Raw genomic sequence first — 26,909 nt, 5'->3', positions numbered from 1 at the left:
AAAGTATGGAAAAAAGTATCAAATTCCATTTTAAAAGCACTTACAGTAAAAATGGAAATTTTCTCGGTTTTCTACAACCTAGCATATTTTGACTTCCATATCAACTAATCAAATATTCTTTCAGAAGTATTTCCAATGCATAAAACTACCAGATACAATCTACCTCCTCCTAAGGATATTCAAAACATAAAAATCTGCTTACAAAACAGATAAATCAGGATGTTAACTTTACAAAAGAATTTGCCACCCGATTTTTTTTTTAAGTTTCTGGATACGTTTGCATAGTGATGCTTTTTATAAAATTTTAATATACATACAAAATTTAGGGGGAATATCAACTGAGGTTGTATTCAGTCTCTGAACTGAGATTGTATTTAGTCTCTGAACCAAGATTGTATTCAATCTCATTATCTTTCTTATTAATTCACTATAGTTGTTTTTATCATTTTGAAGAAATAACAATTCCACTTAAAATTTCCAGGAAATTGAGGGGCATTCCCAGTCTCTTAGGCCAGTAATTGTCAAACTTAAAAAGCACCAACATTGTTGCCACAGTCAGTTGAGAGACATTTTCTTCCTTGAACTTCTGGATATCAGGTCCCCTTTATCCCCTCCCCTACTATGGCAATTATGCAATCTCCTGTCAACTTTCAAAGGGGTGGAGTCTAGCCTGCCAATCAGGTCGCACCTTGATGACCTCATTTGGAGGCACAAGCAATATAAATAGCTTACTGGAGGTCAGATACTCATTCTCTGCACCTTCTTCCTGTCGATAAGCCACATGGTGCTACATTGATGCAGCCAGAGCCCTGGAGCTGGAGGAACCACATGGAGACCCCGGCCAGTGCTGAGATACTGCCACTGCCAGTGGATCCACAAGACTTTCTACCACCTGGCCTGTGATCTTCCTGCATTTGGTGTCATTGCATCATTTGCATGAGTCTGAAGTGGAATTTATAGATTGGTATTGGACATATGCGCTAATATCAGACTTATGGATTTGATCTGGACTGGGCTGGGATATTTTCTTAATATACAATTACTCGAGTCTCTGCGCAGCCATTTAAGGGGAAGGAACTGCGGGGGTGTGTGTGTGAGTGCATGTGTATGAGTGCGTGTGTGGGCGTGTGCACACACGCGAGTGTGTGGACAAGGAGGTAGGGGCAGCGAGTTAGAGTACCAACTCCTTGGTCTCCATTTTCTATTCTCTACCCACCCCCCAACATACCTATCTGGTGGTAGTGGGCATCTTCTTGGCGACTCTTTTCATTCATTTTGAAACCTTTTGAAATTGTAGGGTTGGGGGTGGTGGGGAAAGGCAGGAAAGAGGAAGGGAGTAGACTAGTGGCAGAAGAGGAGGTGGAGGACATGGAGATGAAGAAGAGGATTAACCTGGAGTTAAGAAACAAAGCCCTAGAGGAGGTGACAGAGTTGGTCCTTGATAATTGTTGGTGTATCAGTGGGGAAATTGAGGGCCCGAATGACACTTTTAAAGAACTAGAATCTCTGAGCATGGCTGAAGTGGAACTAAATTCACTGGCTCAACTTCCCAACTTAAACAAACTTCGGAAGTTAGAACCTAATAACAACAGCATTTCCGGAAGCTTGGAAGTCCTGGCAGAGAAATGTCCATACCTCACCTACCTCAATCTGAGTGGAAACAAGATCAAAGATCTCAGTACAGTAGAAGCTCTGCAAGATCTTAAAAACTTGAAAAGTCTTGACTTGTTTAACTGTGAGATCACAAACCTAGATTATAGAGAAGGTATTTTGAACTGCTGCAGCAAATTACATACTTAGATGGATTTGATCAGGAGGATAACGAAGCGCCCAAAGTGTCTAACGAGGATGGTGAGGAGGAAGAGGGAGATGAAGATGATGAAGATGAAGCTGGTCCACCTGAAGGCTATGAGGAAGAGGAGAGAGATAATGATGATGAGGATGATGAGGATGCAGGCTCAGAATTGGGAGAGGGAGAAGAGGAAGTGGGCCTCTCACACTTAATGAAAGAAGAAATGCAGGATGATGAAGAAGACGATGACTATGTTGAAGAAGGTGAGGAAGAGGAAGAAGAAAGCCTTCAAGGAGAGAAAATAAGGTGTTGAAGATGATGGAGAAGAGGAGGAAGACTACATCACTCTTTGACCAGATTTCCTGACAGTCTTCGGTTTGCGACAGAGTGATATCATCTTTGTTTCTTCTTGGACAATAGTTATCCTTAGTGAAAACAACGTGTAACTTTTTATAGGAAAAGTGTGGTTTTACTATTTTTGCCTTTTTATCATTCCAAATAAGATTTATTAGTTTGTTGATGATCGTATTGTATGTAGAGAAAATTTTCCACTGGCACCTCCCTTCCCGCTATTCAGAAACTTCCCACAAATTATTTGGAATCTTGTTTTCTCATTCATGTTCTCTGCATCAGTCATGCTTAGCCCATAATCAAAACATGATAGCTTTCAAAAATAAAAATAAAACATGATAACTTTCACACAGGAATAGTATAGTGCATTTCATTCATAAGGCTTTAAAGTTATTCATAAACTAACTGAAATCACAGTCAACTGTACTATGAAATGACGGTAGTCTTCTTGAACATGCGTTGGTTATTTTTTTAGGTACATCTCAGGGATCTTTCGTATGCAGGCAGTGGCTTTTCTTTCTATGATGTTTGAAGTGCTGCAAAGAAGCAAAGTAAATAGCAAGGCTCAACCCGGCAATAGAGTTTCATGGGTTTTTTATGGAGGCCTTTGGGACCTCTTTTAAGCTGGGTGGCTGGTAAGATGTTATTTTTGAAGGGAAATTTGCTTATACTAATTGCAGAGACATGCCGTTGAGCCCTTCTTCAGGATGCAGACCATGACGTCACAGGAGTCATTGGTTTTTAGGTGTGCGATCTTTTGCCTCTCCGCAATCTCCTTATGATCACCTGGCTTGTTTTCACTTTTTCCTTGTCTCTCAAAAAGCATATAAATAAATAAATTTGTGACTAGCCAGGAAAACCTTTAGTCTTATACCTCAATTACCTTTTTAGACCTGAGTTTTAAACAAGCTAACGTAAAGAAATTGCGTATTCTCTCAGATACAAATATGACCCTAACAGTTCTATGCAACAGGCTCTGCTTACGATAGTTCTATTTTGGTTGACAACCTGTAGACTCTTACATGAATATGAAGAAAAGGCCTGGGAGGCTATGGGAAGCCACACACCTGCATTCTTCAAAAGTCAGAACGGCTGCTCGTTGATAGTGAATATTTTAAAGTTGCCTTCCCAAACAGTTTGGATATTGTCCTATAAAATACAGCTTTCCTGAGGAGAACTTTTACTCCTCCTGTATTTATAAAGAATATTACAGCATTTAATTGGAATCTGTTAGGCAGTTGGCAACATTTTGAAGTGTAAATTTAAACTAAGTTTTGGTTTCAAATCGATAGCCATTAAAAAAAGGAAAAACATCTGGGATGGGTGTGAATGTACCTAAATGGGTTTCTTTATGTGACTGCTAAAAATATGAGGAGATGAAGATATCTCCACTTTTGCCTACTTTCAAATTTTGGCTATCTGAATGATCTTCCTTTTGGACATCTGTAAAGAAGTAAATAACATTTTAATATCAGCAAATTAGTTGAAGTTACACTTTCAGATTGGGACTTGGTACTTTTTAAATTTAAAATGTGTGAGTTGTAAGGTAAATATTATGAAGTTATTTGCAGAGAAACGAAAAAGTTGCACAATTGACTGAAAGGAAATTCTTGGGATCAATCTTGGAGGGATTGGAATCTCCAAAAGACTAAAACATTTGACCTCTTTTCAACAATTGACATGCCTATAGTATGTCAAACTATAAAATTATTTTTTAAATTAAATCTATATATTGACTTTCTTATCAATCATCTTATTGTGCAATCAGAAATAGAGTTCTTTGGTTTGAAAACAATGTTTAGAGCCTCCAGATAACTTTTAGAACTTATTTAGCTCTAGGGGTGGTATTTTCATGCAAATAAGTAAGGGTGGGTTTTATATTTTATAGAGGTTTTTGGTCCTATTTTAATGCTATTTCTATTGCAGTGTGTATATAGTGTGTTAAGTTCCTCAAGAATCTCTCCTTTAAAAATTTGAAGTTGATACTTTTGTGTAACTGTGTTTTGAATAAAGTCATGACAGTGTTAAAAAACAACAACTTAAAAAAAATGCCATACTCTCAATCATTCTTTTACTGTTTCTAACTGTTCCCTATATTTTTCTGTGACTGCTGTAACTTAAAAGTTTTTGAAACAATTGCTTCAAATAAATTGAAGATTTGTTATAAAAAATAAAGAGTTTTATATAGAATTCTTTCTTATATACATATTAATGTCTATGAATTTGTTTATGGTATCTTGGGAGTGGGGTACTAGAGAAACAAATCATAAAGATGGAGAGTGGATGCTTGGTTGATCTCTGCCACATGGCTAGCCAGAGGTCAGATATATCCATGTAGTTTACTGGGTTGTTTTCTGGAAAGAATATGGGAAGTTAAAGTTTTTGTTATTTTGTTTGGCTGTTGTCTTCGGTTATATCTGCTTGAAATGGTGAAAATGGATGTGATTAATGTGTATTTTGAGCTCAGGGGGTGAAATTGCTCCTTGAATTTCTTAGATACCATGCTGCTTACAGAAAATGACTGACAGAGTCAAAATATCTGACAGAAAGCCTGGCCCTGGTGTGATTCAGTCAAAGGCCTAAGGCCATATTTGATATCAATGGAATAGTTTAGATAAGGATTAAGATAAGTTAAATAAGGTTCGAACTTGACTGTTTTAAGAATTGAATTTAGGATCTGATTCTACTTTGTTTATATGATTTCTTCTGCCTGTTATTGTTGATATGATAATTGATAGAAATGATTGGAAAGTATGAAAATAGGGAGCTTATAAACCCACTTGCCTTCAGCCACTAAAATTAGTTTGTTTTGTTTTAAATCATTTTATTGGGGGATCATTCAGCTCTTGTCACAATCCATTGTGATAAATCCACTGTGTCAAGCATAGTTGTACATTTGTTGCCATCATAATTTTCAAAACATTTTTTTCTATTTGAGCCCTTGATATCAGCTCCTCATTTTTCCCCTACTTCATGAACCCTTGATATTTTATGAATTTTTTTTGTCTTACACTGACAAATGTCTCCCTTCACCCGCTTTTCTGCTGCCCAACCCCCTGGCAGGGGATTATCTGTACCTGTGTACATGATCTAGTCTAGCCAAATTTGTAAGGTAGAATTGGGATCATGATAGTGGGAGTGAAGGGTGAGGGGTGGGGAGGAAGCACTAAAGGACTGGAGGAAAGTTCTATGTTTCATCGGTGCTATGCTGTACCCTGACTGGTTCATCTCTTGCTTGTGACCCTTCAGTAAAGGGATGTCCAATTGTCTACAGATGGGCTTTGGGTCTCTGCTCCGCATTCCCCCTCATTCACAATGATATGATTTTTTTGTTCTGGATCTTTGTTTCCCTGGTGAGGCAGCCCACATTGAGCTGACCAAAACCCACCCAGATAAAGAGAAATTTCTGGATCTGTAAATTGGTGCATATAGCTGCTGACTCTATGGATAGTGAGCATGTCCTGATTTGACTTTGTTTATGATGCAGACTTCACAAGGCCCCAAGATTCTTCACATCAAGGAACATGATTGTGTCCTCAGAGAACTGGGTTGATATAAGTGTGCATTATAGAAATTGGTTACCCAAAATGCAGAGGATAAAGGCATGAAATGGTTGGCTTACAAACTTTCATAGGTAGGTAGTATATTCCTAGGATTATGGTATAGGTGTTCACTTAACTATGATTTTTAGGCATAGAATATTATTGTTATTCACTTATAGAATATTATGTTTAAATGAGGAATTAGCACATAATGAGTTGCAAGCATTTAAGTTTTTTCTGTTAAATACAAATATGACTTTATTATTGTTTGGTTAAAAATTATGTTTGGCTAAAGAGTTGTGTGAAAGTGTAAAGTTGACAAGGGGTGGTCTGTGGAGTTACATAATCTGTCAACTTTCAAAGGGGTAGAGTCTAGCCTGTCAATCAGGTCGCAGCTTGATGACCTCATTTGGAGGCACGAATGAGATAAATAGCTCACTGGAGGCCAGATACAAACTCTCTGCTTCATCTTCCTGCTGACTAGCCACATAGAGCTACATTGATGCAACAAGGGCCCTGGAGCTGGAGGAGCCACACAGAGACCCTTGCCAGCATTGAGATGCTTCCACTGCCAGTGGATCCACAAGACTTTCTACCAACTGGCCTGTTATCTTCCTGCATTTGGTGTCATTTCATGTTTTCTGTGAGTTTGAAATGTAAATTATAGATTAGTACTGGACATATGGGCTAATATTAGATTTATAGACTTGATGTGGACTGGATGAGGATTTTTTAAATATGCAATTACTCTTTATAAAGAGCTCTTTCTTATACACATATGAATGTCTATGGATTTGTTTCTCTAGTGAATCCAGACTAACACACTCACCCTAGTCCCCACCACAAGGAACCCTTATTTTTATGTATTTATTTATTTGTTTGTTTGTTTGTGCCTCATTTTACACCATCCAATGTATCTATTTGCATACAATTCTATTGTTCACTCCCCTCAAGTGGAAATATACAGTCATCAATGCTATCAATTCTTCATCCCCACCCCCTTTTCCCAGTGCTCTTCTGGTACCCTCAAAGACCCATTACTCCTTTTACTGTTTCTGAAGGGTTATCACTTTTGACTTTCATGTAGCAAATGATCTTAAATATGCAAATTATCATACACAAATCTAATATGATTAATGAGGTAAAACAAATTTGAAAAGAAACATAATAGTAAGGGGAGGAAATGTTAAAAAACTAGAGGATAGTGACAGGATTCTTCAGTGCCATATTGCATCCTGGATTTATCATCCCTGCAGTGTGGCCCTTATGGGAAGAACTGTCTAATTGATCTTATAGGTAGGGTTTGGGTCTCCACTACATCCAAATATCTTAACATCAATTTGGTTGTTAGTTTTTGAATTTCTGATACCTCTTCTTAACATCTCATGAGCACATGGCCTGGTCTATTTATTCCATGTGGGCTTTGTTACTTCCCTGCTAGATGGCTGCTTCTTTAACTACAAGCCTTTAGAGCCTCATAGGCTATATATTTTTAATAGCCAGGCACCATCAGCTTTCTTCACCACATTTGCTTATGCATTCATTTTGTCTTCAGTGATCGTGTCTGGAAGGTGAATATCATACAGTGCCACAATATTAGAAAAAAATGGGTCATGTATTAAGGGTACTGAGGTAAGATTTAAGTACATACCCAAAGCTTTCTTGTTGCATTTGCATATATATACATATATAAACAAACACACACACATATATATTTATATATTCTTTTCTTCTTTCCTCTTTTTTTCTCCTACATTCACCTCTTAGTAATTCCTCTCAGATATATTTTGATTGATCAAACACAACCAGAAAAGTTACAGCCTTCTCTCCATCAATTTTAGAACACTTATCATTCCCCTATACCCATCATTATTGGTTCCCCTTCCACCTCCCCCTCATAGCCTCCCCACCTCCCATGCCCCACAGGAACTGTCAGTCAGAAAATACAAATAACAACAAACATACAGATAATCACAAGTCTAACAGGGATTCTGACATAGAGCAGATAAATATCTCTCTGCCAAATCGAGAGAAGGACATGTAATGAACCATCAGGCCAGTCCTCATTTCTTTCAGGGTTACATTTTTCCAGGTTATATATTTTTTTAGTCTTCAGCATTCATGTCTGAGAGTCCCCAGTGCTATTACTGCATCAGGGATAAAGCAATCTAGTGTCCCACCCCTCCATTACACCTTTAGACTTTCAATGTGGCCTCCTTGTGAGTAATCCTCAACCAGTTCAGATGGGGTGCCAAGTGCTGCCCCAGAAGCACAAGTCTATGATTAGGATCCTTTGGTGACTTGCGGCTTTGCTGCCATCACTGGTCTGTTATGTTACCTTCTGGATTTGCCTCACAAGTGTGGGTCAGACCAGCAGCACTGTCATCTAGGGAGAGGACAGCACGTGTTGAGCTGAGGCCGGCCCTGAAGTTGTCTCTGGGAATGAACTGCTCAGAGCAGGAACATTGCCCTCAAGAATTGCCACACCAAGATGAGGTCTACTCCCACTCTCCATTTCCTGTGGAAATATAAATAATACACTCCCCCTGGGTGAGTTAGTGCCCTGGCTACCCATTGCCATCGCATTTCTTCCCCCACCCCTCTGTGGACCTTGAAGGCATATGAGAGTGGGGGAACGATGCATTTCGGCACAGGTGCAATGCACATCTGATGACATATGAATCATTGGGTTTGTTCTGGCTATGCAGACTATCTGGTCCTCAGCCAGGAATCACATGTTGAGTGCATTTTCCTGTATGCCCATTCTGCTGTTGGAACTTCCCTCAGTGGACTCACGATGTACTTGACCTTTTGTGCTTGACTAAGTTCACTCAGCATAATATCCTCGAACTCGTTCCATGAGATGAAGTACTTCATAATTTCATCAATATTTTTTAGGGATGTGTAGTATTCCAATGTGTGTATGTATCCGAGTTTTTTAAATTCATTCATCTATTGATGGAAATTTAAGCTGCTTCCAATATTTTAAGATTATAAACTGCACAGTGATGGGTATTGGAGAGCACATCTCAGGTCATGGTATGTATCTTGTTTTTCCAATAATGGAATTGCTGGATCTTATGGTAGCTCAATTTCCATCTGTTTTAGGCTTCACTAAATCAATCTCCACAGTAATTGTACATACCTACAAGACCACCAGCAGTGAATAACTTTCCTAATTCACCAATCCTCCTCCAATATTTGTTGCTGTCTCTTTTGTTCGCATTGGGCCATGTTTCTGTGAATGTTTTCATTCACATTTCCTAGATGACTAATGAGCGGAAAGATATTCTCAGATGTTTATTAGCCATTCAGATTTCCTCCTTTGTGAATCTTCTGTTCAAGTCTTTTACCCACCTCCTCAGGGGTATGGTAGTTATATAATCTGTTGTCAATCTGAGAGGATTACAAGTGAATGGGCTGGAGTCTGTCAATCAGGTTGTGGCTTGGTGACCTCATTTGGAGGTGCTAAGGAGATAAATAGCTCATTGGAGGTGAGGCCTATACTCACTCCCTGAGAGACGCTCTACTAACAAGACACATGGTGCTACACTGATATAGCCTGTGCACGGGGAGCTGGAGAAGCCACAAGGAGACCTCTGTCGGCACAGAGATGCTTCTACCGTCACTGGATCCACAAGACTTTGCACCCACTGGCCTGTGATCTTCCTGCATTTGGCATCATGGCACTTGTTTCATGAGTTGGAAGAGGACTTTATACATTGGTATCAGGCATATGCGCTAATATCAGACTTATGGACTTGATCTGGACTGGACTCGGATGTTTTCTCAATATTAAATTGCACTTCAATATAAACCTCTTTCTTATATACGTATGAGTGTCTATGAATTTGTTTCTCTAGTCTACCCAGACTAACACAGTAGAATATTAATTTTTTTGTTGCTGTAAGTTTGCAGGACTCTATAGATTTTAGTATTAAGCCCTTTGTCTGGTATGTCATTACTAAACATCTTCTCCCAGTCTGTGTGCTCTCTTATTACTCTCTCTTGATGAAATTTTTCTATGTACACAGTGTTTTTTCTTTAGTAGGACCCACTGTTCTATTTTATCTTCCTCTAGTTGTGTATCCTTCCTTGTGTTTGATAACCCTTGTATTCCCCGTGCTAAGGTTCTCAATAGTGTCCCTTCCCTTGGATTGGTTATTTTATCATTGATGATCCCAATAGTTTGGGGGTTTACCTCAAGGTCTGTGACCCACCTTGAATTTGTTCTTGTGTATGGAGTGAGGTATGAGTCTTCTTTCATTGTTCTTCAGGCTAATATCCAGTTTTCCAGAATCTTTTGTTGAAATGGGCCTCTGCTTTCCATTTGATATTTTGGGGGCATTTGACAAAGATCAGTTGTCTGTATGTTGCTGTTTTAATTTCTGGATTTTCTGTTCTGATTCATTGGTCTAAATATCGATCATTATACTAGTACCATGCTGTTTTGACAACTGTGGCTCTATAATAAGTTTTAAAGTCCAGTAGTGCAAGCCCACCCACTTTTTCTCTTCCTCTATGGAGTTCCTTGTCAATTCTTGGCTTCTTCCCTTTCCATATGAAATAGACAGTAAGTTTTTCCATTTCTTTGAAAAATGATGCTGGAATTTGTATTGGGATTGCATTGAACTTATTATATAGTGCCTTAGGTAGGAGTGACATCTTTACAATATTGAGTCTTCCCATCCATGAACATGGAATAGTCTTCCATTTGTGAAGGTCCTTATAATTTTGTTTTTTTGTAATATTGTTCTGTAGTTTTTTGTAATAATGTTCTGTGTTAGTCCAGGTAGACTAGAGAAACAAATCCAGAGACACTCATATGTGTATAGGAAAGAGCTTTATATACTAGAGCGATTGAATATTGAGAAAACATCCCAATCCAGTTCAGATCCAGTCCATAAATCTGGGATTATCCCATATGTCTGATTCCTATCTATAAAGTCCTCTTCAGCCTCACAAAAACACATGCAATGTTGCCAAATGCAGGAAGATCACAGGCCAGTGTGTGGAAAATCTTGTGGATCCAGTAGCGCTGTAAACATCTCAGCATTGGCAGGGGTCTCCACGTGGCTTCACCAGCTCCCAGGGCTCTGGCTGCATCAGAGTAGTTTCATGTGGCTTCTCATCAGAACCATGTCATATGAAGTGAGTGTGCGTTCCACTTCAAGCAAGCTATTTATCTCCTTAGTGCCTCCAAATATGGCCATCAAGCTGCCACCTGATTGACTGGCAAAACTCCACCCCTTCACTCTTAATACTCCCAAACTGACAACAGATTACTGTATATACTCGAGTATCAGCTGACCCGTGTATAAGCTGAGGCACCTAATTTTACCACAAAAACCTGGGGAAAACTTATTGACTCGAGGTGACTCTAGGGTGGGAAATGAAGCAGCTACTGTTAAATTTCAAAATAAAAAATAGATACTAATAAAATTACATTAATTGAGCATACAATAATTGCAATACAGTAAATAATTACTGTATTTCAAAGAAAAACAGTAAACTCGCTCTGTAAGTGGAAAAGAGAGTCAACAAAAACAATATGGTATCAACAGCAACTTCAAAAGTACAAAACCCTTAGCTCAATCAGCAACCAACCTAAAACACAATAGTTAAAATCCTGCAAAATTGGATTCCTCCTCCTCATCTGTAGGTCCAAACAGAGCTTCAGCTTTAGCTGGTGTGAGGTTGTCAGCACAGCCATTGTCATGGTGAGTCACCCCCACCACTGCTGTATGGGACCCTCACTGGAGTATAAACCAAGGGAGGCTTTTTCAGCATAAAAAACTGCTGAAAAACTTGGCTTACACATGGGTATATATGGTATGTAACTGCTGCATCCTCATATAGATCTTGTGTTTTTTGGGTTAAGTATATACCTAGATATTTCAGAAGGGCACTACCATCTTGATCTCTTTTACTATAATCCTGTCAGTGATGTATAGCCATCCAATTGACTTCTGCATGTTGATGTTATATCCTGCCACACTACCAAATTCCTCTATAATTTCCAGCAATCCTATTGTGGAGCCTTTGGGGTTCTCTCTATATAAAATCATGTCATCGGATAAAAAACCCGTAATGTCACTTCTTCTTTCCTCATACCTTTGATATCCTTCCGTTGTCTTACATTATTAGCTAGCTCCTCCAGGAGGAGGTTGAAAAGCAGTGGTGACAAGGGGAATCCTTGTGGAGTCTCTTGATCAGTGAAATGTTCTCATCTTTTAAAATCATTCCATCATGTTCATTTAATGCTGGCTATTGGTTTTTCACATATAGCTTTTATTATATTGAGGTCATTTCCTTCTAATCCTATCTTCTTGAGTGTCTTTACTAGGAAGGCATGCTGAATATTGTTAAATACCTGCTTTGGTAGGTGGTGGGGCAGCAACCAGAGAGGAGCTCACTAGTGTAGGAAGGGTGAGGGGTGGGGGGCTCCACCTGGTTCTACTGGGTTCCCTGTGGGCAAGATTTGGGTGGAAAGTCTGGTACACTCCTGAGTTGCCCTGCTTCTGAGTCCTGCTTTAAAAGTCTCTGGATTGGTCTGTTTAGATAGGCGGCAGAATTCCAGCCACAGCTGGAGAGGGATGTTGGCTGGGACAGGGAAAGGAAGATCTCAGCAGGAATCAGCTGCATTCCCTGTGGGCAAGAATCTGGTAGGAAGTCTAAATCGCTCCTGAGGTGCCCTGGGTCTGAGTCCCACCACTTATTTCCCTGGGACTGCATGCTTTCTTGGGGTAGCAGAGCTCCTGTCTGAGCCAGAGAGGGAATTTCAATGGTGCAGGGGATGCAGAACCTCAGCCCACTTACCCTACAGTTCCTGCTGCGGGTGAGAATTGCAATGGGGAGTCTGAGCAGAAACCCACAGTGCCAAGGATCTAGGCCCTGTACATAGACTCCCCTACCTGGCTTCCTTACCAGTTATTCTCAGAATCCTATGAAGAGAGATCTAAGTGCAGTATTCTCCTTCAGCACTGTCTTCCCCAAATCCCATAACTCTTAACTAATGGAGATTAGTACGAAGATTAGCACTAGTCTAAATCATGTGACACAATTATCTATGAAAGCTAAGCTATAATTATTTTTATGTGAGGGGGCTTAAAAAGTTCATGGAAAAACTCCATTATCTTTCAATTCCATTTTCTTTCTTTTTTTTTAACATTTTATTAGGGGCTCATACAACTCTTATCACAATCCATACATATACATACATCAATTGTATAAAGCACATCTGTACATTCTTTTCCCTAATCATTTTCAAAGCATTTGCTCTCCACTTAAGCCCTTTGCATCAGGTCCTCTTTTTTTTCCCTCCCTCCCCGCTCCCCTCTCCCTCATGAGCCCTTGATAATTAATAGATTATTATTTTATCATATCTTCCCCTATCTGGCGTCTCCCTTCACCCCCTTCTCTGTTGTCTGTCCCCCAGGGAGGAGGTCACATTGAACGTTATTTCCCCTCTCCCCAAAAAGTTTTTATTAGGAGCTATTACAGATATCATACCATTCCCCAGTTCCATCACATCAAGCAGTATTGCTCAATTGCTACCACAACCAGTTTCAAAGCATTCCCTTCCTTCATGAACTCCTGTCCATGAGGTTCCTTTTACCCCCTCCCCCATTTCCCACTGGCTTCCCCCGTCACAGAAATCCTTATTCTACTTGCTGTCTCTATAGGCTTATTGATCCTAGGTTTCATATACCAAAAATCAGAAAAACATGACAAAAATTCGAGGGTGTTACCTCAATCACAAATACATCTGAGACAAACCCTAATATGAAAACAGAATACCAACCCCCCACAAAAACGTTGAAAAACAGATCAGACCAAATAGGCACCAGCGGGGGATCAAACTATGAGGTTTGAGCAGTCAAGTTGTGGTGAACTAAGGGACTGGATGAGAATTTAATACAGCTGACACATCTATGCTCATAATTATGAGTCTGGAAAGCCAACTCCAGTGGGGGAAGTCCCTCCCAATTATTAGTTATAAAACAATCTTAATATACATTCTCCTGACTGAATATACCCCCTCCAATAAACCCCCCAAAAGGAACAATCTTAGAGAAGCTAACATAAAAGATGTCTCATACTTGTGTCCGGCTACTCTTGACATCTCTTGCTGATTCAGATCAGAGACTACTACCTCTGGGGAGAGAAGGTGTGTGTGTGTGTGTGTGTGTGTGTGTGTGTGTGTGTGTGTGTGTGTGTGTGTTCAAGGTCACTTAGCACTAGGGCAAAATGCTGATTCACCTCATTGCTTTTTTATTATGTTACTTATAATATTACCCATTGACTATGTTTATGTTGCATACATAGCCTTAAAATATTACCCATTATGCTTATAATATTACCCATTAACTATGTTTATGTTGTATACATACATGCTGTATGGCATGCATGCCTTATGAAAGAACTGTAAGGCCAATTATACAGGGGATACTCCCCCCCTCCACTGGGTTTCATGGTACGTATTTTACCCTCTAAGTGAACATTGAGCAATTTGTTCTGAGTGTGCCCAGTGGTATCTCCTGAGAAGGTACTCTCTAGTCACAGTGAATTTTTTCACAAAAGCAGTTTCTCTCAAACCTCGTTTTTTTGTGATGGCTGATTTAGGAGAACAGCGTGCAGCTGTAAAAGTTTATTTCCAGCTCAGGAAAAATGCCACAGAAACTGTTTGATGTTAGACACAACTCACAAGAGCAGCACTATGGAAAACACCTCAAGCATACAGGTGGTTTTCTCATTTCAGTAAAGGTGATGACATCCATCACCTTGTTCTGGACCTCCGTCACCTTCCCAAAGGGATGAAAATGTTGACTCATTGTGTATGTGGAATTCATTCCACCAGGTCAGACTGTTAATCAAGCTTTCTATTTAGATATTCTGAAAATATGGCATAACTGTGTGTGACCCAAAAAAAGGTCTGAGTAGTGGCAGACAGGGGACTGGTTTTGCCACCACAAGAATGGGCCTGCTCATGCAGACATCTCAGTGTGCCAGTTTTTAGCAAACGCAAAACCCAGCATGCTTCTCATGCCCCATGCATTTTATTCACCTAACCTCACTCTCTTCTATTTGTTTCCATGAATGAGCAGGGACATGAAAGGACAGCGATTTAACAATGCATAAAAGGTGAAGAAAAAACAAAAGAGGTGCTCCCAGCCAGTCAAACAGATGAGTTTGAAAATTATATAGATGTGAATGAGGGGGAGTGCGGCGTGGACCTACAGCCCATCTGAAGGCAAATGGAGATGCCCTCACAGAAGGGTCATAAGGAAGAGATGAGCCAGTCAGAATAGAGTATAGCACTGATGAAACATACAACTTTCTTCTAGATCTTTAATGCTTCCTTCCCTTCACTATCATGACCCCAAATCTATCTTACAAATCTGGCAAGACCAGAGCATGTACACTGGTACAGATTAGAGCTGGAAACAGTGGGAACCCAGGCCAGATAAACTCCTTGGGACCAATAATAAAAGTAGCGATACTGGTGTGGGAGGGGATGGCAAGAAAGGGAGAACCAATCACAATGATTGACATATAACCCCCTCCAAGGGGGACGGACAACTGAAAAGTGGATGAAGGGAGACAGTAGTCCGTGCAAGACATGAAAAAATATATATAAATTATCAAGGGTTCATGAGTGAGGGAGGGAAATGAGCTGATATTAAGGGCTCAAGTAAAAAGGAAATGCTTTGAAAATTATGAGGCAACATATGTACAAATGTGCTCGACATATATGAATGCATTGTGATAAGAGCTATAAGAACCCCCAATAAAATGATTTTTATTTATTTATTTATTTATTTAACAATTTATTGGGGCTCATACAATTCTTATCACAGTTCATACTAATACATACATCAATTGTATAAAGCACATTTGTACAGTCTTTGCCCTAATCATTTTTTTCTCCTCTTTTCTTTTTTTACATTTTATTAGGGACTCATACAACTCTTATCACCATCCATACATATACATACATCAATTGTATAAAGCACATCCATACATTCCCTGCCCCAATCATTCTCAAGTCATTTGCTCTCCACTTAAGCCCCTTGCATCAGGTCCTCTCTTTTTCCCCCCTCCCTCCCTTTTCCTCCCTCCCTCATGTGCCCTTGGTAATTTATACATCGTTATTTTGTCATATCTTGCCCTATCCGGAGTCTCCCTTCCCCCCTTCTCTGCTGTCCGTCTCCCAGGGAAGAGGTCACATGTGGATCCTTGTAATCAGTTCCCCCTTTCCAACCCACTCACCCTCCACTCTCCCAGCATCGTCCCTCACACCCTTGGTCCTGAAGGTATCATCCACCCTGGATTCCCTGTACCTCCAGCCCTCATATGTACCAGTGTACAGCCTCTGTCCTATCCAGCCCTGCAAGGTAGAATTCGGATCATGGTAGTTGGGGGGGAGGAAGCATCCAGGATCTGGGGGAAAGCTGTGTTCTTCATCGGTACTAACTTACACCCTAATTAACCCATCTCCTCTCCTAAACCCCTCTATGAGGGGATCTCCATTGGCCGACACTTGGGCCTTGGGTCTCCACTCTGCACTTCCCCCTTCATTTAATATGGTATATATATACATATATACATATACACATATACACATACATACACACACTTATATCTTTTTTTTGCATGATGCCTTATACCTGGTCCCTTGGCACCTCGTGATCGCACTGGCCGGTGTGCTTCTTCCATGTGGGCTTTTTTGCTTCTGGGCTAGATGGCCACTTGTTCACCTTCAAGCCTTTAAGACCCCAGACACTATCTCTTTTGATAGCCGGGCACCATCAGCTTTCTTCACCACATTTGCTTATGCACCCATTTGTCTTTAGCGATCCTATAATGGAGGTGTGCAGTCAATGATATGATTTTTTGTTCTTTGATGCCTGGTAACTGATCCCTTTGGGACCACTCGATCACACAGGCTGGTGTGTTCTTCCATGTGGACTTTGTTGCTTCTGAGCTAGATGGCCGCTTGTTTATCTTTAAGCCTTTAAGACTCCAGTCACTATCTCTTTTGATAGCCGGGCACCATCAGCTTTCTTCACCACATTTACTTGTTCACCCACTTTGACTCCAGCCGTTGTGTCGGGAGAGTGAGCATCATAGAGTTCCAATTTAATAAAAGAAGGTATTCATGCATTGAGGGAGTGTTTGAGTAGAGGCCCAAGGTCCTTCCGCCACCTTAATACTTGACCTATAAATATAGACACATAGATCTATTTCCCCATCCTCCTATATATATTTGCATGTACATGTATTTATCTAGATCTCCAAGAATGCCCTTTGACTACTAGCTCTTTCCTCCATCCCCCTTGACTTTCCTCCTGCCCTACTACCATGCTTCGTCGCCACCTGGGCTAGAGTATACCTCTTCTCTAAGCAACCTTACCCTTGATCGTTTCCCACCAGGCCTGCCACTCCCCCTTCTCTACCATTTGGGGTCCCATGTTTTTCCCTTGTCACTGGGTTTGTTAACACCACTTCCATACCCCCTCTACGCCCCCACCCCAAGTCCCCCCGGAACTGTCGGTCCCGTTGTTTTTCCTCCAGATAGTTCATCCAGCCTGTCCTATTCAGACTGACCTGTGGAGACACTAACATGCATGAAAACAAAGCAACAGTATACAACCAGGCAACAAAACAACAAAAACAAACCACTGACAAAGAACAGAACAAAACAGTTCACAAGAGAAAAACTTGTAGTTAGTTCAGGGATCATTTGCTGACCCTTAGGAGCGTTTTCCAGTCCAGTCTTTTGGGGCACCACGCCCTGGCCCCAAAGTCCATTTTAAGCATTCCCTGGGGACCTTGCCACTCCATTCCCTTGCTGTTCCGCTGCACTCCCCCAGTGATTTGCCACGGTGTGGTGGGATCAGGTCATGCAATTCCCACACTGTGTCTCTGGTGCTGTCCCCTGTGTCGACCTTAGTCACTGATTGGCATCATTTCTCATAGTGGGGCCAGCCATGTTGTTCTCTCTGTGGACTGGCTGCTCTACTCAGGAACATCATCATCACGGCTTGGTAGGCCAGGCTGTGCTCCACTCTCTCCTCTTGCCCCTTCATCTTCTCCCGTGTGCTCTGATCAGATAATAAAATGATTTTAAAAACCAAAAGTTTCCAAGCATGGAATCACAGATTCGACAAATGTATTAAGTGGAATGGAGAGTATATTGAAGGTGATAAGGTGGTTTTGTTTTTTAAAAAATTAATGCATAACTTTGGAAAGACAATCTTTTTTAAGTGCCCTCTCGTAGGTACCCATTGGAAAATACGTTGGCTCTCTCAGTCCTGACATGGGAAGAGGAATCACTGTCTGTCAGTCTTGTTTTCCACAATCACAAAGGCACACCTGAGGACCTCTTGAGTGTTGGGGATCATCACCCCCTTCCACAAGCTGGGTATATCATTTTGATCTCCTATAGTCATCTCTCCAAAGCACTCTGTTTGGTAACCAGCTTCTTCTCATCCTCTATGATGAGTAAAGGGAAATCACTGGAGGCTTGTGCCCTATGTAGCTCTCACACACATAATTGGGGCTTCCACTCTCATCCATAGCCTTCTGCAAGCCACAATCTCACAATTGAGGCTCTGAGACTCTGCCTTCAGCTTCCAATGATGAGATTTACAGTCCATCATTCACTGATGTTGGTGTGCTTCTTCCTTGTGGACTTAGTTGACATCTCACTCAAATGACTGTTTGTAAACAGGCCTCTAAGACCCATTTTATCTGCTAGCCGGGCACCATCTAATTTCTTCACCACACTTTGCTTTAGCACCCATATCTTCAGTGTCCCTTTCCTGAGGAAGAATTTTGAGCAGGGCCAAGATGTGAAAACTAATTGTTCTTAAATTGGCACTGGAATTTGGTATGTACTCCAAATCCATTCCTGGATCTATGCTTTTAAATCTGCCTTTGGCTCCCTTTAGAGCCTTCCTTCTTAATTTATGGTAGAGTGTCTTACCAATCATCTCCTGGGGTCATAAAGATCTTTAATATTGTCATTGATTAGTCCCCGGTACTAATTTTTTAAGCGCTGTTAAGAAAGAGCGATGGAAAAAAAAAAAAAAAGAAAGAGCGATGGGGCCAATGTAGGCTAACTCCATATCACAATATCTGAAATAGTCACTTGCACAAAATCAATCTTTTCAAAGTTGGATGCTCAATGAACTTTTTGAAGTGCCTTCATAGATGCCTCCTACCAGTTCCTAAAACACTCACTCCTAAATGTTAGATACTCACATTGAATTAGTTTCCTTTCCCCCAGTCCTTGGGTGAAATATAATTGTCCTTCATGATACCACTCACCATCTCTCAAATGTACAAAATTAATGAAAAAATAGGAACAATGCTTAAGTAGTGACAGAGTGCATATGAGACATTTGTGCAACAACATGTTCTCTGTGTGTTATGTGTTACACTGTCATGGGATGAAGACAGCTAGAGGGCATTTGTTCCAGCGTCTGTCTTCCTCATTTTGGTATTCAACGTGTGTTAAAGAATAATAATGGTCATCGGGACCACTGAATTCATATTCCACATAAAAGAAAAATCCATTTGGTGTTACAGAGCTCCTGGCTTGAGAATTTCTTTCTGCTTCAGCTGATATATAGTGTAAATCTAAAACTTATTTAAAAACCTGTCTGAGTAAGACAGCTTTTAATTAATCTTCTCTTAGTTTTTATACTATATGGTACCTGGAAGATGCAAGATCAATCACCACCATATTGTAATGCCACATTGTGAGACAGAAAGATAAATGAGCCATCAAGCTTAGCATTTTGATGGCTAAGTTAATTTAACTAGCTTCAGAACATACTGTGTAGATTGGTAGATAAAGTTCTGAGCCAGGGCATTGAACGTTGTTACTGTGAATGTGGTGTGTTATTAAGAAAACAGGGAGTTGCTAGTTCTTACATGTCTTTAAGGCACCCTGGTGGTTTAGTGGATTATTCGTTGGATTACTAACATCAAGATTAGCAGTTCAAAACCACCAGCTGATCCAAAGGAGAAAGATGAGGCTTTTAGCTCTCCTAATGAATTTACAACTTCAGTAACCAAAATCATGCATATTGCTATTCGCCATGAATCAGGAACTTGAACCCAAAATCTGATCTGAGGGATAAAGATGAGGCAGTCTGCTCCCCCCAAAATGTATGGCTTTGGAAACCCCAGGCAGCCATTCTACCCTGCCTTACAGGGGTTACTATGACTCAAATCAGAATGGGCTCCTTGATAGTGGGTTTGGTGTTCTCTCTCCTTTATGGAAATTTGAATCCAGGATCAGAGAAGTGTAACTGGTGATGAGATCTTATTGCTAGCTCTGCCAAACCAATTAAGAAAGCTCTATTCATTTACTGTTCATTGAGCACCTTGGCCAGGTCTGGGTTTCTCTGACATTTCCTTCTTTTCAGGGTGCAAGAAAATATGTTTGGCCATGCAAATTAAAACAAATGTATGCTTCAATGTACACTTAAGTAAAATGTGTTTCTTTGTAGGCCCTAACTGAATTTTTAAAATAATAAAATACAACTTTGGATGTGATACCAGCAACCCATTTATTTCCCTATTCTGAGAACAGGATACTACTTTTATGTCTGGGTATGTCAGTCTGGGTTGACTAGAGAAATAAATTCATAGGCACTCATTTGTGTATAAGAAAGGGATTTATATCAAAGAGTATTTGTATATTATGAAAACATCCTAGCCCAGTCCACATCAAGGCCATAAGTCTAATATTAGCCCTTATGTCTGATACCCATTTATAAATTCCTTTTCACACTCACACAACAGCATGCAATGATGCTGAATGCAGAAAGATCACAGGCCAGTGGGTGGGAATTCTTGTGGAACCAGTGGCGGTGCAAGTATCTCAGTGCTGGGTGGGTTCTACGTGGCTCCTCCAGCTCCAGGGCTCTGGCTCCATCAGCGTAGCTCCATATAGCTTGTCAACAGGAATGTCAATTAGAGAGTTTGTCCCGCCTCTAGGGAGGAAGACAGGAGTTCCCCAAATCCTCAAGAGAACGTCATGCCCAGACAGAGACATGATTGGCTATGACTTAATTGACAGGCTAGACTTCACCCCTTCACTCAAGTTGACAGGAGATTTTATAACTGCCTCACTGGGCACTTGTCTTGTGAAGACAAATATAACTGAAAGAAGATGTATTTTTTCAGTTACAGAATTTTGAGCCTATGTTTGCCTTTAGTGCAGAGGATATCCCTTCTTTGTAATAGCAATTTAAATAATGACGTTTCAATCAGTAAAAAGCCTAAGAATAAAGCTTCCAGTCTGGCTCCTCAAAACTACTAATCTAACCTGTGTTAAAACTTCAAACAAAAGAAAAATTCACCAGAATTCATTGGAGAAGTATTTAGATATGTTAATCACAGCTATTAAGGAATATCAACTTTGGCATGTCATAACTATTCAAATGAGCAACAGTAAATGGAGCACTTTTGAAAGGTTTTCCTTCCTTAAAAAGATGATAATGTAGTCAAATTGATATATGGCAGAAAGTCTTACCTTCTTTACTTACACCCAAGCAAACCTGTAAGAGACACTTTATTTCTTTTTCTTTCATTCATTTGTTAATTTGTTGCCTCAAAAACAGGTATTAAGCATCGACTACAAATGCACCAAAACTGATGCTATGTTCTGAAAATATAGGTATGAAACAAATCCTGTGCTATATCCTGGAATTGTATAAGTGAGCCAAATCTTGTCCTATATTCTGGAATTACATACATGAGCCAAATCCTGTGCTATATCCTGGAATTATATAAGTGAGCCAAATCTTGTTCTATATTCTGGAATTACATACATGAGCCAAATCCTGTGCTATATTCTGGAATTCCAGTTACTAGCTAGTCACAGTTCATATCATCAGAAAGTCTCAAAGAAATATGCAGTTAATTACAAAATGGTATGATAGGTAAAAAGTAGAACAACTTCTCCCATCAGTTTACAATCACAACTACAACGTGACTTGTAACTCACATAGCCAACATTTCCCTCCATCACCCTGAACTAACCTCAGAATGAACTTTACCGTCAGAAATCAAGCAAGGCAAAGACTCGCCACCGAATTTATACCCTATGGAACTTTCAAGCCGAAGTCATAAGATTTTTAAAAAATTATACAGATATAGGCTGGCTTTTTCAATTGAATGGTTGACTTATATAGATTAAAAGCTTAAATGACTAGAAGACACCGTTGATTTGAACAATGGGGTTTGAGAATAGGGTAAAACTTTTAATAACACTCATTCATAAAGGCATAATGATGCCTACTAGACTAATACATGTCATAAGAAAGCAAATAGAGCATTAAATAGTAAATGTATAGTATTCTCTGGGGCCCCCAAAATAAGAGATCAGAACCAAAATCAAATGACCACCAATTACATAAGCTTAGGTTATTAGTCATCTGCTGCTTCTCAGACGAGGGTGTTTGAATTTTAAATCCAAGGGATTGTTTCAGTTTCATAAATCTGCTATTATGAGTTTGAAGTAAAGCCTGGTTCACTTAATCAAGTTTCTGCATGGAATCCTTCTAGTTGGCCTATGAAGGATGCTGTGTATCTTGAAAGAACAAAGTCTGAAGTCCCAATAATCTATAGCACATGTCCTGAATCCCCAAGGGCTGGGTAGAAACTAGGTTAAAAATGTACAATTAGGAACTGTAGTAGTTGAGATTGTGTTACCTAGACACTCTTGGTTAGGGTGAACTTTTACCTGCTAAGCAAATGGTAGTTTGATGCTGTTCACTTTGAGCTGTGTGGCTTTTCGTATAAGAGTGAAGGATTCTGGGAACTGCTCTCTGCTGCTCCAGCTTCCTATCTGCTAACACTGCCTGCCTCCAGGGATGGCCCTACATGGATCAGCCAAGTTTGAGAGCTGCCAGTGTCGTTTCTACTGACCTTGGATCCACAGGAATCTGCACCCCCTCAGCATGTGATCTTCCTGCTTCTGGTTTCATCATTCTGCATTACTGGGAGGAAGGTATGTGAGTCTGAATAGGGATTTAGGGATTAGCATTCGACTTTTGGACTGGAGTTGGACTGGGAAGGATGCCTTATTTTGATGTAAGATTATTTATTGACATAGAGCTCTTTCTTATACATAGTTGAATGTCACTGGATTTTTTTCTCGAGACAACCCAGCTTAACACAAGGGCACAGTAGTGGGCGTATTATTCCCTTGAGTCCTGTGTAAGTATTGTTAAGTATTTTCCCCAGTGGAAGGTTGCACCACTCCGTTTACCCATCATCAAAAATACAACCGCCTTTTCTGACACCCGCATGCTACCCTCCTCCCATCTTGACTTGAATTCCCAGTCATGTTTGATGATCACTTTTATAGCAGTGTCTGATGATTTGAGGTGATCTCAGCACAAGGTTGGATGGTAATAACTGAATGACCTTCTCTCTTGTCACTCTTGTTGGAAAACTGACCCCAGAGGTATCCTTTATGGAAGTAATTTTTAAATGTAAATATAAAGGAGTTGATATATGGTTCGTGGACACTAGGCAGGCTCTCTACCTTGTTGTTTGGGAGACTGGATTAGGAGATTACATGACCTGTGAGATAGTTTATTATGCTAATCTGGCTGATAAACACAGGTGGGGTTAATTGAAGGATGGAGGGATAAATGACTCAGTGAGCCTCACCTTTCTAGTTCTCGGGTCTCTTGCTTTCTGATAGTTGGATCTGGGTGTAGCTGCCTTAGCCAGTTCCCTGCTTCAGCTGGAAAGGTTCACTTCCTGCAAGACATCCCTGAGGAGAAGCCACATGGACCTACCCCGATGCAGCCCTAGATGCTGGAGCAGCCATGTGGAGACCCCTGCCAGTGCTGAGATGCTTACACATTCACTGACTCGGCTATCCTCCTACAGTTGATATCACTGAGTCTGTTTTGTGAGATGGAGGAGGACTTTGTGGAATGGTGTCAGACATATAGGTTAGTGTTGGACTTGTAGGCTTGGGTAGCACTGGCTTGGGGTGTTGTCCTGATGCGCACTTAATCTTTATATAAAGCTCTCTCTTATCCATGAGTTTCTGTGGATTTGTCTCTCTAAAGTACCCAGACTAATACACCCTGAGAGCAGAAGCCTGATTTCCACTTAGTGTTTATTCTTATAATAGTGGGCTTATACACTTTTTGTCCTTGTGATTTACTAACTCGACCAACTTGTTCCTGGAAATATGACTGTAAGCACTCAGTCATATGCTAGGAAATTTGGAAGACAATTACTTGGCCAATGAAAAGGGAGAGATTCATATGTGTATCTATTCCAAAGAAGGGTGACCCAAAAGATTACAAAAATTATAGATTGATATCACATGCAAGTGAAATTGTTCTGAAGATCATCTAACAACAGGTGCAGCAGTACTTTGCCAGGGAACAGCCAGAGATTCGAGTTGGATTCAGAAGAGGACATGAAACAGAGGATGTAATTGCTGGTGTCATGTGAATCTTGGATGAAAGTAAATAACTGAAAAATGTATACTTGTGTTTCATTGACTATGCAAAGGCATTCAACTATTGTATATGGATTGTAACAAACTAGGAAGATCCCTGAAAAGAATGGGAATTCCAGAGCACTCATTGTGTTCATGTTGAACTTCAACATGGATCCAGAAGCACTTGTGCAAACACAAAAAGACAATACTGTGTGGTTTAAAATCAGGAAAATGTATTTCAGAGTTCTATGCTCGCTTCATGCTTATTTGATCTGTATACTGAGCAGATAATTATCAAAGCTGCATTATATGAAGGTAAGAATTTGATATCAGGATTAGAGGAAAGCTTATTAACAACCTGCAATGTGCAGATGACCTAAGCTTGCTTGCTGAAAATGAGGAGGACTTGAAGCACTTGCTAATGAAGATCAAGAATCACAGTCCTCAGTATAGATTACAAGTCAACATAAAGAAAATCAAAGTAAAAAAAAGATTAAAATAATCAAAGTCCTCACACTTGTCCAATAAGTAATACTATGATAAAAAAAAGTTTGAAAACTTTGAAAATTTTGAAGTTTTCAAAGATTTCCTTTTGCTTGGATCCATAGCCAATGACAAAGAATTAATACTCAAGAAGTCAAATGATGCATTGCACTAGGCAAGACTGCTATGCACGACATCTTCAAAATTTTGAAAAGCAAAGCTGTTACTTTAAGGACTAAGGCATGTCTGCACCAAAACATGGTCTTTACAATTGCTTCATATGCATATGAGAGTTGGGCATTGAATAAGGAAGAGTGAAAAAGAATCTATGCATTTGAACTATGGTGTTGACAAAGAATATTAGCAGTACCATGGGCAGCCCAAAAAACAAACAGATCTATCTTGAAAGAAGAGCAGTCAAATTGTTCCTTAGAAACAAGATTAGTGAGACTTAGTCTTACATACTTTGGACGTGGTGTCAGGAGAGAACAATCCCTGGAAAAGGACATCATGCTTGGTAAAGTAGAGGGGCATTGGAAAAGTTGTAGGCCCTTGTGATAGATAGGTTTATTGTGCCAACCTGGCTAATGAACACATGTGAGATTAATTGAAGGGCAGAGAGATAAATGGCTCAGAGAGCCTCGCCTTTATTGTCTCTTGCTCTTTGATGATTGGACCAGTGTGAGGCGGCCTTAGCTTGTTCTCCCCCTCAGTTTGCAAGTTACACTACCTGTGGGACACCTAACCCATGGACTGTGTCACTGTAGTTTGAGGTTCCCTTAAGACTTGCTTCGTCACACTACTGGAGTATATGACACTTGATCTGGAGACTGTTGGTCCCTTTCATCTGATTGATTGTGGGTGGCCTGCCTTGCTGTTTGTTGCCTGTGGCCAGATAGCCTGAATTACTGTACAGAGGACTCAGCTGTCTGCTTCCTTGACTTGCACCCAGTGGTGGCCCTCAAGACTTGAAGGCCTGCCAGTGTATTAGCTGTCTCATGGGAGTGAGCTGCAGTGAGCCATTTGTACTGCTCTATAATGAGCTGTTTATTTCTTATGTTATTGATCTATCAATCTATATAAATGTATATATAATCATAAGAGTCCTGGTTTTGTTTCTCTAGAGAACCCTGTCTAACATAGTCCTCAAAAAGATGAACTTACACAGTGGCTGCAATAGGCTCAAACATACGAACAATTGTGAAGATGGCACAGGGCTTGGGAGTATTGTACATAGAATCATTATGAGTTGGAACCAATACAGTGGCATTTAATGATAACAAGAATAAAAACAATAGCATAAAATGATATTTATGCCTCTAAAGTAAACCAGAGAAACATAAAAACTATAAATATTGTTAGGTGTCATCAAATTGGTTCCAACCCTATGTAAACAACAGGAAACATGGCCCAGTGCACCTTAGTTCTGCAAGTACATTCTTGCTTTTCAGTACTCTAGAGAGGTCTTGTACAGCAGATGTACCTAATGTCACATATCCTTTGGTCTATTGGTTGTTGCTTCCATGAGCATTGATTATGAATCCAAGCAATAAAAACTCTTCAAACTTTTCTCATACTATTAACTGTTGATCCACTTGTGAGGATTTTGGTCATTATATTGAGTTGTAATCCATCCTGAAGGCTGCACTCCCTGATCTTCATTAGCATGTGCTTCAAATCCTCTTCGCTTTCAGCAAGCAAGGTTGTGCCATCTGCTTATCGCCGGTTGTTAATGTCTTCCTCCAATCCTGAACATTCCACTTTGGTTTTTTAACTCAAAATCTTTGGTATATGAATGGATTTGGAGTTCCAACTTTATTCTAGCTACAATCAAGAATAATCAATCCTTATGCCCTGGCCCTACTCATTACTCATCCTTCTGAAGAGTTTACTGAAGATATGGATGCTATAGCAAAGTGTGGTGAAGAAACAAATGGTGTCCCATGATCAGAAATAATAGTATCTGAAGTTTTAAAGGTTTTTCTTCAAACGGCAGCCATCTAAGTGAGATTAACAAGTAAGTCCACATGAAAGAAGCATGGCAGCCTGTGTGGTCAAGTGTTTGGGGTCAGGTTGTCCAGAGAAACAAGTCCAGTGACACTCAGCTATATATAAGAAAGAGATTCATAGCAAGAAATAATTATGTATCACAAAGGCAACCCAGTCCAGTCCAGCTCCAGTGCAAAAGTCCAATGCTGTCCATGAAACCCTCTTCAGATTCACGTTGCTTCATGCCAGCGATGCAGAA

General features: G+C 40.2%; 1 pseudogene; it reads left to right on the top strand.

Annotated features, from left to right (window-relative positions):
- The first annotated feature begins 1,354 nt into the window (after nt 1-1,354).
- LOC142440634 (acidic leucine-rich nuclear phosphoprotein 32 family member E pseudogene) lies at nt 1,355-2,145 on the top strand (annotated as a pseudogene).
- Nucleotides 2,146-26,909: the final 24,764 nt, after the last annotated feature.

The sequence above is a fragment of the Tenrec ecaudatus genome, chromosome 2 (genome assembly GCF_050624435.1).
Source record: "Tenrec ecaudatus isolate mTenEca1 chromosome 2, mTenEca1.hap1, whole genome shotgun sequence".
NCBI classification, from domain to species: Eukaryota; Metazoa; Chordata; class Mammalia; order Afrosoricida; family Tenrecidae; genus Tenrec; species Tenrec ecaudatus.
This window is presented reverse-complemented; position numbering and strand designations above follow the sequence as displayed.